We start from the raw sequence: 18,783 nt of genomic DNA on the forward strand, positions 1-18,783 counted from the left end.
TGTCATTGGAAACTTAGCATCGGCTTTAAAGCACTCAGCCACCTTGCCCCCTCCTGCCTTACCTCGCTGCTCTCCTACTACAACCCGGCCCACACAATTCACCCCTCTAATACCAACCTACTCACCGTACCTTGATTTTAGGTATGTTACCGTCAGCTTCGCACCCATATCCTACTTCTGGCCTGGAATGCTCTCCCTCTTCCTATTGACAATCACTCGCCCCACCTTCAAACTCTTACTGAAGGCACATCTCCTCCAAGAGGCCTTCCTTGACTAAGTCTTCATTTCTTCTCCCACTCCCTTCTGTGTCACCCTTGCACTTGGATTTGGTCCCTTTATTCACCCCTCCCTCAGCCCCACAGTACTTTTGTACATATCCATAATTTATCCGCATTGTCTTTTATCACAGCCACTTTTCTCCTCACCTTTTCCAAGTGCTTTATGGTAGGCTGATCTGTTTTTTGCTGCTGTCTCCCAGCTCTCCATGGTTTTGCAGAACATGAGATTTGCTTCTTATTTTCTTTAAAGTATTTCTTCCTTGTCCCTGTATATAATAATAATAGCTTTTGTCAAGCTCTTACTATGTGCAGAGCACATATCTATTTCAAATTCAATAGATAATAATAATACATCACTATTATTATTGTTGTTATCATTCTTAGTAGTATTATCATTAATAGTAGTATCTAGTGAATTTGATTGGAGGGGCGTACCTGGACGTGTGGAGAACACAATAAGGAGCCTGTGGCAGGAGAGATGGGAATGAGATCTGCTTAACACATTATTATTATTATTATGCACTTTAATGCCAACCACTGTACTAAGCACTGGGATAGATGTAAGGAAATCAGATTAGACACTGTCCCTGTCCTAAGAAGGGGCTCACAGTCCATGGGGGGAGAGAACAGGTATTTAATAATTAGCAATTTACAGATGGAGAAACCTGAGCACAGGGAAGCTAAGTGGCTTGCCCAAGGTCACAAAGGCAAGGTGGGGCTGAGATTAGAACCCAGGCCCCCAGGTCCTAGGCCCATGTTCCTCTCCACTTCTCACAGTTCTCTACCTTTTCAAAATCCTCTGAAAACCACCTTCTCTAGGCCTTCCCCAATCAATTTCTAATCTGAAATCCGTGCTACTGCCTGTTCAGTATTTTTGTGCCACCAAGAACTTAAAATACTCACAGTCTCCCTTAGCAGTCATTCATTTATTCAGTCGTATTTATTGAGCCCTTACTGTGTGCAGAGTACTGTACTAAGCGCTTGGGAAGTACAAGTTGGCGACATATAGAGACAGTCCCTACCCAACAACGGGCTCACAGTCTAGAAGGGGGAGACAGACAACAAAGCCACACTTTCCTTAAACAGTAACTCCTGTACATATTCCCATTTCCTTTTTCCTCTTATCTGTAAGATATTTTTGTGCCTGTCTGTCCTGGCCTGCTCGATAGTAAGCTCCTGGAGGGCCAGGATCAGCTCCCTTCATTTAATTATTCTCCCCAAGTGCTCAATAAGCACTCTATAAATAAACCACTGATTGATCATATTTCAATTTCTACAGAGAAATAAATTTATCTAATTATACCTACATCTACCATGGCATTTCCACCTTTTAGTTGACTGTTTCCTGCCCCAGAAAGCTACAAGATGGACCATGAGATTTCAGCTCAACTAGTTTAAGATATGTCTTCAGAGACCTTGGTAGAAAAGTGTGACTACACAAACACTAGTGTGTGTTTGTGTGTGTGTGTGGTGTAGGAAAGTGTGATTACACAAATGAGTGTGTGTGTTTGTGTGTGTGTGTGTGCCTGGCCATCGTCTGGGATGACACCTTTGAACCTTGTGATTGTCTGAGATTTGTCTGACATTTGGGGCACCTCATGTGAAATCCTAAATCTAATCCCCGGCTGAAAGTTGCCCTGCATGGTCAGTTTTCATTCATTCATTCATCCATTCACTCATACATATTGAGCACTGTACTAAGCGCTTGGGAGAGTACAATATAACAATGAGCAGACACATCCCGTTCCCACAATGAGCTTATAGTCTAGAGGGAGAGACAGACAATATAAATAAATTACAGATATGTACATAAGTGCTGTGGGACTGGGCGGGGGATGAATAAAGGGAGCAAGTCAGGGTGACAGAAGGGAGTGGGAGAAGAAAGGGGGGCTTAAGGAAGGCCTCTGGGAAGAGATGCGCCTTCGATAAGGCTTTGAAGTCGAGGAGATTAATTGTCGGATTTGAGGAGGGAGGGCTTGGGCGAGGAGTCAGCAGTGAGAAAGACAAGATCGAGGTACAGTGAGAAGGTTATTCATTCAATCGTATTTCATTCAATCGTATTTATTGAGCGCTTACTGTGTGCAGGTTAGCATTAGAGGAGCAAAGTGTGTGGGCTGGGTTGTAGCAGGAAAGTAGTGAGGCGAGGTGGGAGGTGGCAAGGTGATTGAGTGCTTTAAAGTCAGTGGCGAGATGTTTTTGTTTGATGCAGAGGTGGATGGGCAACCACTGGACTTTCTTGAGGAGTGGGGAGTATTGACGAGCACCCATTCGCCTGGCACATCCCTCCCCTGCTGAGGGGAGCAAGTGGTTTCCTCTGAAGCCTCACCACCTTCTGGGACAATGCTATCTGCTGCCAAAGACACCAGACCCTGCCAGGTAGGTGAAAATCCTGCCTACCTGGAGGGGAGCTGGATTACAGTTTTCCTCCCACCCACATATCCCAAACAAGTGGGCCCTCATATAGGCAGGACAAAATGCTCATCCTCTGTGTGGCTAGGACCAAGCTGCGCGCTGTACCCATGGTAGCTCTTCCACCTTCTACAGGGACAGAAGTCCTGGTGCTGATCCCAGAGAAGTCGGTGTGGGAAATCAGCGGACACCCTCAGCAGAAGGTATTCACAATGACCTGCAGCGGCTGCCACCTCTCCCCATGACCGGCCCCTCACCTGCACTCCATCGATCAATCAGTCAGCAGCGTGGCTTAGTGGAAAGAGCTCAGGCTTGGGAATCAGAGGTCATGGGTTCTAATCCCTGCTCTGCCACTTATCAGCTGTGTGACTTTAGGCAAGTCACTTAACTTCTCTATGCCTCAGTTCCCTCATCTGTAAAATGGGGATTAAGACTGTGAGCCCTACGTGGGACAATCTGATTACCTTGTATGTACCCCAGTGCTTAAAATAGTGCCTGGCACATAGTAAGTGCATAACAAATACCATTATTATTATTATTTACTGAGTGCTTACTGTATGCAGAGCACTGTGTTAAGCGGTAGGCACATTCCCAAGCCTGTCCTGCTGCTCTCTGCACTCCGATCATACCCTGCTGGGGAATCCACATTCAAACTGGGGCTTTGCTTGCCATCAGCTCATCATTCCCAGAGTCATTCAGTCGTATTTATTGAGCACTTACTGTGTGCAGAGCACTGTACTAAGCGCTTGGGAAGTACAAGTTGGCAACATATAGAGACGGTCCCTACCCAACAGTGGGCTCACAGTCTAGAAGGGCGAGACAGAGAACAAAACAAAACATATTAACAAAATAAATAGAATAAATGTGTACAAATAAAATAGAGTAATAAATACATACAAACATATATACATATAAACAGGTGCTGTGGGGAGGGGAAGGAGGTAAGGCCTCAGTCTGGGAAGGCCTCCTGGAGGAGGTGAGCTCTCAGTAGGGCTTTGAAGGGAGGAAGAGAGCTAGCTTGGAGGATGTGCGGAGGGAGGGCATTCCAGGCCAGGGGGATGACATGGGCTGGGGGTCGATGGTGGGACAGGCAAGAACATGGCACGGTGAGGAGATTAGCGGCAGAGGAGCGGAGGGTGTGGGGTGGGCTGTAGAAGGAGAGAAGGGAGGTGAGGTAGGAGGGGGCGAGGTGGTGGAGAGCCTTTAAGCCGTGGGTGAGGACTTTTTAAAATTATTTTTAAATATTGATATTTAAGATTTAATATTTTTAATTATTAATAATATTAATAATTGTGGTATTTGTTAAGCACTTACTATGTGCCAGGCACTGTACTATGTGCTGGGGTAGATACAAGTAAATCAAGTTGAACAATATCCCTGCCCCACATGGGCTCACAATCTTAACTCCATTTTCAGATGAGATAACTAAAGCACAGAAAAGTCAAGTGACTTACCCTAGGTCACACAGTGGAAAAGTGGCAGAGTTGGGATTAGAACCCAGGTCCTTCTGACTCCCGGGTCTGTGCTCTACCCATTAGGCCACACTGCTTGTGGCAGGCAGAGAAACCCACAGCAAAATGGCCTCACTCCCCAGGGATCTGCAGGGTGGCACCTTGATCCCAGGGCATCATATAGTTGGTAACATATAGAGACAGTCCCTACCCATCAGTGGGAAAACCCACCCCTCAGGAGCAGAGGGGCCAAAAGCATACCATGCCAACTTTTTATAATGTTGGCCAGATGGTGACCGTTTAGACCTATGAACTTACCGGATCTAATAGAATTGGTAGACAAGTTTCCTGCCCAAAAGGAGCTTATAGTCTAGAGGGGTAGACAGACATTAAAGTAAATTACAAATACGTATATAGGTGCTGTGGAGCTGAGGTTGGAATGAATACCAAGTGCTCAAAGAGTACAAATCCAGGTGCATAGGTGACGCAGAGGGAGAAATGAGGGCTTAGCTGGGGAAGTGCTCTCAGAAGAAATGTGATCGTGATAAGGCTTTAGACCCTCTAGATTGTAAGCTCGTTGTGGGCAAGGAATGTATCTACCAACTCTGTTACATTGCACTCTTCTAAGCGCTTAGTATAGTGCATCGCACACAGTGAGTGCTCAATAAATACAATTGATTTGACGATGAGGAAGGTAGGCATGATCCATGCCCTCAAAAAGTTCACAATCTACACCTCATATACTCTGTCCCTTGTTCACTCATACGGATGGTTTTATGTCTTCCAAAAAACTTGAATCAGCAGTCACTTTAACTAGTTTCAAAAACACGATTGAATGGATTCTGAGTGTTTTTGGAGGGAACCCATTCTTCTTGTTCCCTCTACCTAACCGTCTGGCTTTTTGAGTCAGAAAGGCACACCAGAGCATCTGGGAATATGACAGACAATTAAGTAGCATTTTGAACCTTTGATATAAAAGGGGAGAAGGAATATTTCAAGAAAATTGCTTCTTCTGAAACATTACTCTTTTGCCTTGTTACTGCAAGTGAAGCACCAACTCAGCTTTTTCACCAAATGAGCAAAACATTTTTATTGCTTTTCTGACCAGAACAGATTCAAGAATTGTCAACTTCCAGTTCCAAGCTTGCCATGAGACTCTTGGAGGAGTTTAAAACCACTCCCTCCAAACTTCTCTTTTCCTAAGCTGGGTTGACATTTTTTGGACATCAACACCTTTAACAGCAGGGCCACAACTCTGGGTCAGTACATTCCTGCTCAAGGATGGATAGGCATAAAGGCAGAAAAATTGAATCAAGAATTCTAAGATGTCGTATGGAAGTCTGACAGAGCGGGCTGATAAACATGGCAACTAACTTCTGAATAGCAGGGAGAAAACTGGGAGTTGCAGGCATTGTTTCTCAGGAGAAATATTAGGATTAAAGAGGAGATGTTGTAATTCTCTCTGAACTCCAGTACTTAGCTTGGATTGGGAGAGATGCCAGGGTTCAGAAACCCGTCACTGCTCCAACTGCTAAGTGAAACTCTCCTGGTGAGAATATTTAACAGTGGAGATGGGTGGGAAGGGGGTGTTTGAGGAACAGAAACTCCTCTATTTTATGTTCCAAGTAGTCCCACATTCTAACGGTTCCTGACTGTGGACCCAACAGTCATCTTCTAATTACTATGTGCCAAGCACTGTACACTGGGGTAGGTACAAGATAATCAGATTGGACACAGTCCCTGTCCCACATAGGGCTCACTGTCTAAGGGAGAGGAAGAACAAGTATTTAGTCCCCTTACTACAGATGAGAAAACTGAGTCACCAAGAAGTTAAGTGACTTACCCAAGGTCACACAGCAGGCAAGTGGCAGAGCTAGGATTAAAACCCAGATCCTCTGATCCCAGGCCCGGGCTCATCCTGCTAGGACCCTCTGCATTCAGGGAGCTTACAGTCTAGAGAGAAAGACAGACACAATATGGATTGAAGAACTCAAGTGTCTAAGTTACACGTTAGGGAGGGAAACAGGGCGGGAAGAGGAGAGACGTCTTCTGGTGGAGGCAGGGAGGAGATGTGATTTTAATAGTGCTTTGAAGCTGGGGAAGCGGTGGCTGTCTGCCAGATGTGAAGGTGCCAGGAGTTCCAGCAAGGAAGGAGGGGGTGAAAGGAGAAAGTGAGGCACAGAGAGTAGGTTGGCATTAGAGGAGTGAAGTGTGTGGACTGAGGCCTTCTCTGTCTAAGCCTTCATTTCCTCTTCTCCCACTCTCTTCTGCACCTTTATTCACCACCCCCCCAAGCCCCACAGTATTTATGTCCAGATCTATAACTTATTTATATTAATATCTGCCTCTCCCTTGAGACTGTAAGCTCATCATGGCAGCAAACATTTCTACCAACTTTGTTATATTGTACTCTACCAAGCACTTAGTACAGTGCTCTGCACACATAAGCACTCAAACAATACTACTGATTGACTGGGTTGTAGTCCCCCCCCGCCTTACCTCCTTCCCCTCCCCACAGCACCTATATATATGTATATATGTATTTATTACTCTTTATTTTATTTGTACATATTTATTCTAATTATTTTATTTTGTTAATATGTTTTGTTTTGTTCTCTGGCTCCCCCTTCTAGACTGTGAGCCCACTGTTGGGTAGGGACTGTCTCTATATGTTGCCAACTTGTACTTCCCAAGCGCTTAGTACAGTGCTCTGCACACAGTAAGCGCTCAATAAATACGATTGAATGAATGAATGAATGAATGAAAAGTCACCTCCAGGGTGAGTCGAGCCTTTTAAAATCTTCAAAACCTGCTCTGCAACCTGCAATACTTTTAGACAGCACTTCAAATCCCTAAAGTTCCCACCCAGATAGTCATATTTATTAATGTCCTTTTCAGTTCTATCCATGGGCTTGATGAAACTTTCCTTTAGTTGCAGTAATAATAGCAGTAATAAAATTATTTATTAAGAACTTACTGTGTGCAAACCACTTCACTAAGCTCGCCCAAACCCTGTCCTCCCCTAGACTTTCCCATCACTCCAGACAACACTATCATTCCTGACTCACAAGCTCATAACCTTGGCATAATCCTCAATCATCTCTCTCATTCAGCCCTCATATTCAGTCTGTCACTAAGTTCTGTTCATTCATTTATTCAATCGTATTTATTGAGCGCTTACTGTGTGCAGAGCACTGTACCAAGAGCTTGGAAAGTACAAGTCAGCAACATACAGAGACGGTCCCTACTCAACCTGGCAATCCAAGTGCCAGGGCCTCAGTTACCTCATCTGTAAAATGGGGCACAGAGAAGTGAAATGACATGCCTAAGGTCACACAGTAGACAAATGGCAGAGGCGGGATTCACTCTCCCTTCTGTGTGAGGCCCTGGCACTTGGATTTTTATCTTTTAAGCACTTGATCTTCAGCCCCCCTCCTCAGCTCCACAGAAGTTATGACCATATCCTTATACTCTGCCATTTTCCCTATCTATACTTTATTTTAATGTTTCCTGTCCTTGTGGTCAGGGGCACTGTAAGTTCCTTGCCTACCAACTTTCAATCAATCAATCATATTAATTGAGCATTTTTATGTGTGCATAGCACTGTATTAGACACTTGGGAGAGTATTAGGCACTTGGGAGAGTACGATACAACAGTCAGTAGACACTTCCCTGCCCACAACAAGCTTACAGTCTAGAGGGAGAGATTGACATTAATATAAGTAAATGAATTATGGCTATGTAATAATAATAACAATAATAATAATAACGATTGTGGTTTTCGTTAAGCATTTACTATGTGCCGGGTACTGCACTAAGTGCTGGGGAGGATGCAAGCAAATTGGGTTGGACACAGTAGCTGTTCCACATAGGGCTCACAGTCTCAATCCCCGTTTTACAGATGAGGTAACTGAGGCACAGAAGAGTGAAATGACATGCCTAAGGTCACACAGTAGACAAATGGCGGAGGCGGGATTCACTCTCCCTTCTGTGTGAGGCCCTGGCACTTGGATTTTTATCCTTTAAGCACTTGATCTTCAGTCCCCCTCCTCAGCTCCACAGAAGTTATGACCACATCCTTATACTCTGCCATTTTCCCTATCTATAATTTATTTTAATGTTTCCTGTCCTTGTGGTCAGGGGCATTGTAAGTTCCTTGCCTACCAACTTTCAATCAGTCATATTAATTGAGCATTTTTATGTGTGCATAGCACTGTATTAGACACTTGGGAGAGTACGATACAACAGTTAGTAGACACTTTCCCTACCCACAACAAGATTACAGTCTAGAGGGAGAGATAGACTTTAATATAAGTAAATGAATTATGGCTATGTAATAATAATAACAATAATAATAATGATTGTGGTTTTCGTTAAGCATTTACTATGTGCCGGGTACTGCACTAAGTGCTGGGGTGGATGCAAGCAAATTGGGTTGGATGCAGTACCTGTTCCACATAGGGCTCACAGTCTCAATCCCCATTTTACAGATGAGGTAACTGAGGCCCAGAGAAGTCAAGTGATTTGCCCAAGATCACACAGCAGACAGTCATTGGAGTCAGGATTAGAACCCAGGCCCACGCTCTATCCACTAGGCCATCTGCTTCTCTTTTTTTGCTGTTTCCAATTCACTGCACACCCTTGGATGCCAGTTTTGGGAGCAGCTGAGCTAAGCAGTAGTGTAGAGGTGGAGGAGGAAAAAGAAGAAAACAACCAGGTGAAGGGTCAGTTCTTTCTCTTCTCTGCCTCTCCCTACCTCACAAAACATATTGTGAAGGCATACACAGGACCATTGGGGAGGGCTTGGGGAAATAAAAACAGTATGTATACTCAAGGTATTATGGGTTTCTTCATGGTGTTTGTTAAGTGCTTACTATGTGCTGGGCACTGTACTAAGTGCTGGGGTAGATACAAGCTAATTAGGTTGGACACAGTATCAGTCCCCATTTTACAGCGGGGGTAGCTGAGGCCCAGATAAATTAAGTGACTTTCCCAAGGTCCTACAGCAGATAAATTTTGGAGCAGGAACTTGAACCCAGGTCCTTCGGACTCCCAGGCCTGTGTTCTATCCACTAAGACAAGCCATTCTGCCTCTCATTATGTAATTATGATCCCTGTCCTCAGGGAGCTTACAACAATCTCTAAAGCCAGACAGCCTCAAGGTTTTATCACCGTATTCAAAATTGGCTTCTGCAGACAGCCACTTCAGCAGCCTCCAGAGGGTGACTAGAAAACAATCCTCCCCTTCTGCTAAAGCTGGAAGGTGTAGCTCTTGCTTGTCCCCTTTTCCACAGCTTGAAACCTCAACAGAGACCTTTTTCTCAATCAATCGAGGAGAAGCAGCATGGCTTACTGGATAGAACACAGGCCTGAGAGTCAGAATCAATCGATCATATTTATTGAGCGCTTACTGTGTGCAGAGCACTGTACTAAGCGCTTGGGAAGTACAGGTTGGCAACATATAGAGACGGTCCCTACCCAACAGTGGGCTCACAGTCTAGAAGAGAGAAGCAGCGTGGCTCAGTGGAAAGAGCCCGGGCTTTGGAGTCAGAGGACATGGGTTCGAATCCCGAGTCTTCCAATTGCCAGCTGTGTGACTTTGCGCAGGTCACTTAACTTCTCTGTGCCTGAGTTACCTCATCTGTAAAATGGGGATGAAGACTGTGAGCCTCCTGTGGGACAACCTGATCACCTTGTAACCTCCCCAGCGCTTAGAACAGTGCTTTGCACATAGTAAGCGCTTAACAAATATCATTATTATTATTTTTTTTTAGAAGAAGGACCTGGGTTCTAAATCTGTCTCTGTCACTTGTCTGCTGTGTGACCTTAGGCAAGTCACTTCACTGGGCCTCAGTTACCTCCTCAGTAAAATGGGAATTAAGACTATGAGCCCCATTTGGGACAGGGACTGTGTCCTACCTGACAAGCTTGTATCTTGCCGGTGTCTAGGCTCTAGACTGTAAACTTATTGTATGCATCCAGCAGTTGTTAAGCACTTACTATGGGCCAAACACTGTTCTAAGTGCTGGGGTAGAGACAGGGTAAATCAGATTGTCCCATGTGGGGCTCCCAGTCTTAACGCCCATTTTACAGATGAGGTAACTGAGGCCCAGAAAAGTTAAATGACTTGTCCACCCAGCTGATAACTAGTGGTGGTGGGATTAGAACCCACGACCTGTGACTCCCAAACCCGGGCTCTTTTCACTGAGCCATGCTGCTTCTCTATGTTAAGCGCTTAGTACAGTGCTCTGCACACAGTAAGCATTCAATAAATACGATTGATGATGTTATACTCTCCCAAGTGTTTAGTATAGTGTTCTGCACACAGTAAGCACTCAATAAATACAATTCATTATTAATAATCATAGTAATGATTATGGTATTTGTTAAGCACTTACTATGTGCCAAGCATTGTTCTAAGCACTGGGATAAGGTAATTAAGTTGGACACAATTCCTATCCCACATGGGGCTCACAGTCTTAATCCCCACTTTACAGATGAGGTAACTGAGGCACAGATAAGTGACTTGATTGATCTACCCCAGCACTCAGTACAGTGCCTGGTCCATACTAAGTGCTTAAGAAATACCATTGCAAAAAATCAGTCAATCAATCCTATTTATTGAGTGCTTACTGTGCACAGACTATTGTACTAAGAGCTTGGGAGTTCCTTGCCCACAAGGAGCTTACAGTCTAGATGAAGAGGCAGACATTGAAATAAATTATGGATCTGTACATAAGAGCTGGTGGGGAGAGAGTGGGGTGAATATCATGGTCTCAGAGAGTACAGATCCAGTAAGAGGGAGAGGGAATCAGGGCCTTAGCGAGGGAGCAAAGAGAGAAGTTCAGAATCAGGAAGTAGAACGAGGACAACCCTTCCTTGCTAAGGCCCGCCATCCAGTCCCCACTTCCAAACACACATTCTAAGTGTAAATCAATCAATCAATCAATCAATCGTATTTATTGAGCGCTTACTATGTGCAGAGCACTGTACTAAGAGCTTGGGAAGTACAAATTGGCATCACATAGAGACAGTCCCTACCCAACAGTGGGCTCACAGTCTAAAAGGGGGAAGCGCTTTAAGTGTAAAGGCTGTTTTTACCAAGAAGTGGGCTGCCCCGACTAATTCCTCATTTCCCCTACTCCCTCTCCCTCCCGTGTCGCCCTTGCACTTGGATTTGTACCCAAGAGAAGCAGCGTGGCTCAGTGGAAAGAGCACGGGCTTTGGAGTCAGAGGCCATGGGTTCAAATCCCGGCTCCGCCAATTGTCAGCTGTGTGACTTTGGGCAAGTCACTTAACTTCTCTGTACCTCAGTTACCTCACCTGTAAAATGGGGATTAAGACCGTGAGCCCCCCCGTGGGACAACCTGATCACCTTGTAACCTCCCCAGCACTTAGAACAGTGCTTTGCACATAGTAAGTGCTTAATAAATGCTATCATTATTACCCTTTAAGCACTTGACATTCACTTCACCCTCAGCCCCACTGCACTTGTGTATTAATAATAATTGTGGTATTTGTTAAGCGCTTACTGTGCACCAAGCACTGTAGTAAGCATTGGAGTAGATATCAGGGCTCACATGGGTCTCACAGTCTAAGTAGGAGGGAGAATGGGTATTGAATCCCTATTTTAATAATAGTGGTACTTATTAAGTGCTTATTGTTTGCCAGGCACCATTCTAAGCTCTGGGGTAGATACAAGCAAATCAGGTTGAACACACTCTCTCTCCCATGTGGGTCTCACAATCTCAATCCCCATTTTCCAGATGAGGTGACTGAGGCACAGGGAAGTGAAGTGATTTGTCCAAGGTCACACAGCAGACAAGTGGGGAAGTTGGGATTAGAACCCATGACCTCCTGATTCCCAGGCCTGTGCTCTATCCACTATGCCACGCTGCTTCTCTGTTTTGCAGATGAGGGAACTGAGGCACAGAGAAGTGAAGCAATCTGCCCAAGGTCATACAGAAAACAAGTAGCAGAGTCAGGATTAGAACCCAGGTCCTTCTGACTCCCGGGCCCATGCTCGTTCTTCTAGTCCGTGCTGTTTCTCTTACTTTCTCATACTGAGTCCGTCATGGTTTGCTAAGATAAGGGACTAGAAATTTAAGATGGAGCAACAAAAACCTGAGACTAGCCTCATTAATATGATCTGACATAATCACTGCCAAGAATCCCATTCTTGGGCAATTAGCAAACAGCATCTTCAGTTTTCAAAGTCACTTTATACCTTTTTTCCCCTCCCTACCTCAGAGCCTGGGATCTCCCATGCACAGAAACTCAGCATCCTGTTGTCCACAGCTTTTCTTGCCATTAGAACTTCTGAACTCTTCCAAAAGGGAAACTTGAACTAGTTCAGCAGTCATGAAAACTTACCCTCCATAATCTTACCGATGGAGGGAGGTAATCAAACACCAGCAGCCTGTCCATGTGATAGGGTAGAACTCTTCTGCCTCCTAACTCTGGTAATACAACCTTGTGCTGCCCAGAAGAATGAAAGAATAATACGGAGTATGTGGTATCCCTATGGGTCTGAAAGCTGCTCTAACGACGATGGGATATGTATCCATGATGGTTGGATCGGCCCTTATGAGGAAGATGAGATATGGGTCCCACAAATAGCAGGTTAGTATCTGCTTGTCCAAAACTACTTTTTTTATCCAAGTGGTCTCTTTAAGATATTTATCCGATCAGCCGGTCTGTCACGGTCCATAGGCTTGGAGTGGCTACACCTGTTGATTTTCGGGGAGGCATTTTTATTGAATCTTAAAATATCTCTGAAGTGACAGGTGCACGTGTAAGAGCTGATAGCATCTTCGGAAATTCAGAGTTTACCACTTCTATGCCTTGAACTGGGTGTGCTCAGATCTGGCAAAAACTTAACAGTGTTGATTTGTCTGCCTCTTTTTCTTAACTTAGCTCCCTAGAGGGAGAAGGCCTGATTCAGAAACATCTGTGTGGGCTCTATGTAGTGCTGATTTATGGATTGTCTTCTTTCCAAGTGATTCAAATGACTTGAAAGACAATTTTCAATTGATACCCTCACAATATCCTCACTTAGGTAGATACCTGAGTCACTCACTCACATATTTCTTAGCCATAGAATGGTACAATCACTAACGTTTTAGCTCTCTCAGTGAGAAACTAAAATTCAGGTGATTCTCATGGTCTATCAGCTACTCATGGATCTGAGGGGGTGGAGGCAGGGGGAACAGAAAGGTCAATTGGGCAACAAGGGAGGAGCTGAGAAGGGAATAGGGCAAGTACCTTAGGAAGAAAAAGTGGAATGGAAATGGAATTATATTGGCCTTTTTGTAGGTCTAAGAGTGTGGGTTTTTTGTTTCAAGTTCTTCCCTCTAGTGTCTAGTCTGTAAGCTTGTTGTGGGCAGTGAATGTGCATTACATTGTTATGTTGTAATAATAATAATAATGATGGAGGTATTTGTTAAGTGCTTACTATGTGTGAGGCACTGTACTAAGTGCTGGGGTGGTTACAAGCAAATTGGGTTCATTCATTCATTCAATCATATTTATTGAGCGCTTACTGTGTGCAGAGCACTGTACTAAGCACTTGGGAAGTACAAGTCAGCAACATATAGAGACGGTCCCTACCCAACAATGGGCTCACAGTCTAGAAGGGGGAGACAGACAACAAAACAAAACATGTAGACAGGTGTCAAAACTGTCAGAATAAATAGAATTATAGCTATATGCATATCATTAACAAAATAGAGTAGTAGTACACAGTCCCTGTCCCATATGAGGCTCACATTCTCAATCCCCTTTTACAGATGAGATAACTGAGGCCCAGAGAAGTAAAGTGACTTGCCCAAGGTCACACAGCAGGCAAGTGGAGGAGCCAGAATTAGAACCCATGATTTGAACTCTTCCAAGTGCTCAATACAGTGCTCTGTACACAGTAGGTACATGATAAGTACCACTGATTGATTCTCCATTGCGGAGAGAGTAGTTTTAAATGCAGGGTTCCACCAGCTTGAAGGAGGTCAAAACAAAACCCAATTTTCCAAAGAAGCACTTTTCTGACAAATTTTAAATCCATTCAAACCATTATGGAGTTTAAGATCTACCTGAGCCTGTATCTCTGCCCTGCTTCTTCCCAATAAGCAAACAAGTATTGTTGGGCCCAAGAGGGTATAAATGGTAGTCTCATTCCCTCTAGGAGAAATGTCAGGTAAATTATAATCAGCAACAGAGAAGTTGGTCCGATTTGAGAATTAAGTTCCTAACTGGCTGTCCTGTCTTAGAAACATACATGAGAGTCAGAATTGGATAACTCTAAATATGACCTTTGATTGACTGTTGTCCAATCTTTCTTAGCTCAGACCTCCATTTGAATCACCCAGTACGGTTATCCATTTGTTCTCCAACTCTGCTCCACAAATCAATCAATCACATTTATTGAGCCCTTGTTCTATGCAGAGCACTGTAGTAAGCGCTTGGGAGAGTACAGTAGAACAGAGTTGGTAAAACTGTTCCCTGTCCGCAATGAGCACATAGGTGGATTATGGCTGTGGTTGATTTGACAGATGTTCCTTAATTTCCTTGGTAGGGTTTCCAGTCTGCCATCAGATTTATCTCTTTCTCACTTTTTAAAAATGATATTTCTTAAGCACTTACAATGTGGTATAATGTGAGAAGCATCATGGCTCAGTGGAAAGAGCACGGGCTTTGGAGTCAGAGGTCATGGGTTCAAATCCCAGCTCCGGCAATTGTCAGCTGTGTGACTTTGGGCAAGTCACTTAACTTCTGTGTGCCTCAGTTCCCTCATCTGTAAAATGGGGATTAAAACTGTGAGCCCCGTGGGACAACCTGATCACCTTGTAACCTCCCCAGTGCTTAGAACAGTGCTTTGCACATAGTAAGTGCTTAATAAATGCCGTTATTATTATCATTATTATTACTAAGTTCTGGAGTAGATACAAGATACTCAGATTTGCCATTGCTCAAAGCCCCAGTTCACTCTCTTTTTCCCTTTCAATTCAATCTCTTCTATTTATCCTATTTATTTTACTCTCTTCAATTTACTCCTTTTATTCTTAATATTATTCTATAGTTAAGTTTAAGATTAAAATGATACATCAGAAAGACATTAAAAAACATTTTTATGGCACTTATGCGTGTACCACGTGTCAGGCACTGTACTAAGCGCTGGGGTAGATATGAGCTAATTTATTTGTTCATTCATTCATGTTTATTGAGTGCTTACTGTGTGCAAAGCACTGTACTGAAGCGCTTGGGAGAGTACAATTCAGCAACAGACACACTCCCTGCCCACAACGAGCTTATAGTCTAGAAGAGGAGACAGACATTACTATACGTAAATAAATAAATTACATGAAGTATGGCTCCAGTTTTCTTAAGGGATGATAGGGTGTGGCTGAAATTGATGACAGGGGAAGGGCGTGGCTGAAGCATTATTAGGGAAAACAAGGTAGATTCAAGCAAAATAGAGACTGAAAACAAGATGGAGTAAGGCTGGTTAAGAGTTGGTTTCTACAGTCCACAGTAGCTTGCTTGAACCTACTCCTTATGTACTGTGGGGATGGGAGGGAGCTAATCAGGATGGACACAGTCCACATCCCGCCTAGGACTCACAGTCTTTAACCCCGCTTTACAGATGAGGTAACTGAGGCCCAGTGAAATTCATTCATTCATTCATTCAATCGTATTTAGTGAGCTCTTACTGTGTGCAGAGCACTGTACTAAGCACTTGGGAAGTACAAATCAGCAACACATAGGGATGGTCCCTACCCAAGTGAAGTGACTTGCCCAAGGTAACAGAGCAGACAAGTAGGGGAGGCAGGATTAGAATCCAGGCCCTTATGACTCCCAGGCTTCTGTCCTATCCACTAGGTTATACTGCTTCTGGCTAAAACTTTGGGCCCCCCCAAAAGTCTTCATTTTTATTTTTATGGTGAAATGCAAAGCATGACTATGAAACACTTCTTCTCTAAAAATAATGGGGATCCAGGCACTCTGTGAAATTTCACAAGAAATTCGGAGAAATTACACAGTAACTCTGGTTTGTTATATTGAATTGCTGTGTGACATCTCGAGACCCTGTAATGTATGTCATTCTCGCCATTTTAAATATCTTGTGAAGTGGTTTTAAATAAGTTCCTGGAGACAAAGGAGAGTGAACTTGGTGGGGAGCTAGAAACAGTCTAATTTTAAGGATGAATTTTTGAGATGTCATTGGAAAACTAAAACCTACCTGCAAATGGAGACCAAGTGTTTTTTTTTTTCTTTTTGTATTTGTAAAGCACTTACTATGTACCAGGCATTGTACTAAGCACTGGAGTAGATTCAAGCTTATTGTGGACTGTGGAAACCAACTCATAACCCGCCTTACTCCATCTTGTTTTCAGTCTCCATTTTGCATGAATCTACCTTGTTTTCCTAAATCATGCTTCAGCCATGCCCTTCCCCTGTCATCAATTTCAGTCACACCCTGTCATCCCTTAAGAAAACTGGAGCCATACTTTACTGGATGCTTTTGTTGGTATGAAGGAACACCATCTCACCAAGGACTATAAATAGCTACTTCTCCCACGCTTAGGTGATGAGGTTGAGCCCGCTTTTATGGCAACAGACTCTGTCCGTTCTCATCCATTCAGATCTGTATCTAGTAACGCAATGAAAACCCTTTTGCAATGTTGCTGCTACTTGATTTTTTTTTTTTTGGACCGGACAAGACACAGTCCATGCCCCACATCGGGCTCACAGTCTTAATTCCCCTTTGACAGATGAGGTAACTGAGGCAAAGGGACATTAAGTGACTTTCCCCAGGTCACACAGCAGACAAGTGGTGGAGGTAGAATTAGAACCCAGGTCTTTTTGACTCCCAGGCCGGGCTCTATCCACTAGGCCAAGCTGCTCCTAAAAGAAAGCTGGAAGTGACTTTTGAGGGGCTTTCTAGCCCAACCCCTTCCTCCCATCTGAATTAAGACATCTGACAAGAAATAATTGCCTAGGGATACCTGCCTGTCTCCCCCTCCTTCCCCTTACTGTTTCCCACAGGGGAAAACTGGCTGCCAGGGATTCGGGCAGGATGGGAAGGAATCAGGACAGGAGAGGTGGAGGCTCTTCCCAGAGGTTCTGCTGGGCACAATCCTCAGCATATAGTGAGAACTTAACAAGTAACCACATTATTATTATTATAGTTATTATTTTGCAAGCCCATCTATGCCCAATGCCACCCTGTCTGCTCCCTGACTTGGGCACATTTTCAGCTATCAGATCACACCAACTTTCCCCCCCGCTTCCTAGTAATAATAATAACAATAATGATGGTATTTGTTAAGCGCTTACTATGTGCAAAGCACTGTTCTGAGCACTGGGGAGGTTCCCCCTCGTCCCCCTCTCCATCCCCCCCCTTCTTACCTCCTTCCCTTCCCCACAGCACCTGTATATATGTATATATGTTTGTACATATTTATTACGCTATTTATTTATTTTATTTGTACATATCTATTCTATTTATTTTATTTTGTTAGTATGTTTGGTTTTGTTCTCTGTCTTCCCCTTTTAGACTGTGAGCCCACTGTTGGGTAGGGACTGTCTCTATATGTTGCCAATTTGTACTTCCCAAGCGCTTAGTACAGTGCTCTGCACATAGTAAGCGCTCAATAAATACGATTGATGATGAAGGTGATCAGGTTGTCCCACGGTGGGGGGGCTCACAGTTTTAATCCCCATTTTACAGATGAGGTAACTGAGGCACAGAGAACTTAAGTGAGTTGCCCAAAGTCACACAGCTGACAGGTGGCAGAGAGGGATTTGAACCCATGACCTCTGACTCCAAAGACCGTGCTCTTTCCACTGAGCCACGCTGCTTCTCCAAAATAATAATGATGATAGTTTTTAAGTACTTTTACACTGTGCCAAACCCTATGGTAGTTGCAAAATAATCAGATTGGACATAGTCCCTGTCTCTCATTGGGTTCACAGTCCAAGAGGGAGGGATAATAGGTTATTTTTAATCCCCATTTTCCAGATGAAGAACTGAGGCACAGAAAAGTTGAGTGACATGTTCAGGGTCCCAGAGCAGGAAAGTTGCAAAACCAAGACTAGAACCTAATTTTTTGGGTTTTTAAAAATATGACATTTGTTGCGTGACTTAGTGGAAAGAGCACATATCTACGTATCTACATATCTATCCTATTTATTTTATTTTGTTAGTATCTTTGGTTTTGTTCTCTGTCTCCCCCTTTTAGACTGTGAGCCCACTGTTGGGTAGGGACTGTCTCTATATGTTGCCAATTTGTACTTCCCAAGCGCTTAGTACAGTGCTCTGCACATAGTAAGCGCTCAATAAATACGATTGATGATGATGAGCACAAGGTTGGAAGTCAGAGGACACGGGTTCTAATCACAACTGCGCCACCTGTCTGCTGCGTGACCTTGGGCAAGCTGCTTAACTTCTCTGTGCCTCAGTTCCCTCATCTGTAAAATGGGGATTAAAACTGTGAGCCCCCTGTGGGACAATCTGGTTACTTTGTTTCTACCCCAGCACTTAGAACGGTGTTCGGCACCTAGTAAGCGCTTAACAAATACTATTATTATTGTTATTAATAAGTACCAACTATGTGCCAGGCACTGTACTGGGGTAGATACACGTTATTCAG

Source organism: Tachyglossus aculeatus, chromosome 4 (assembly GCF_015852505.1).
Source record: "Tachyglossus aculeatus isolate mTacAcu1 chromosome 4, mTacAcu1.pri, whole genome shotgun sequence".
Lineage (NCBI taxonomy): Eukaryota > Metazoa > Chordata > Mammalia > Monotremata > Tachyglossidae > Tachyglossus > Tachyglossus aculeatus.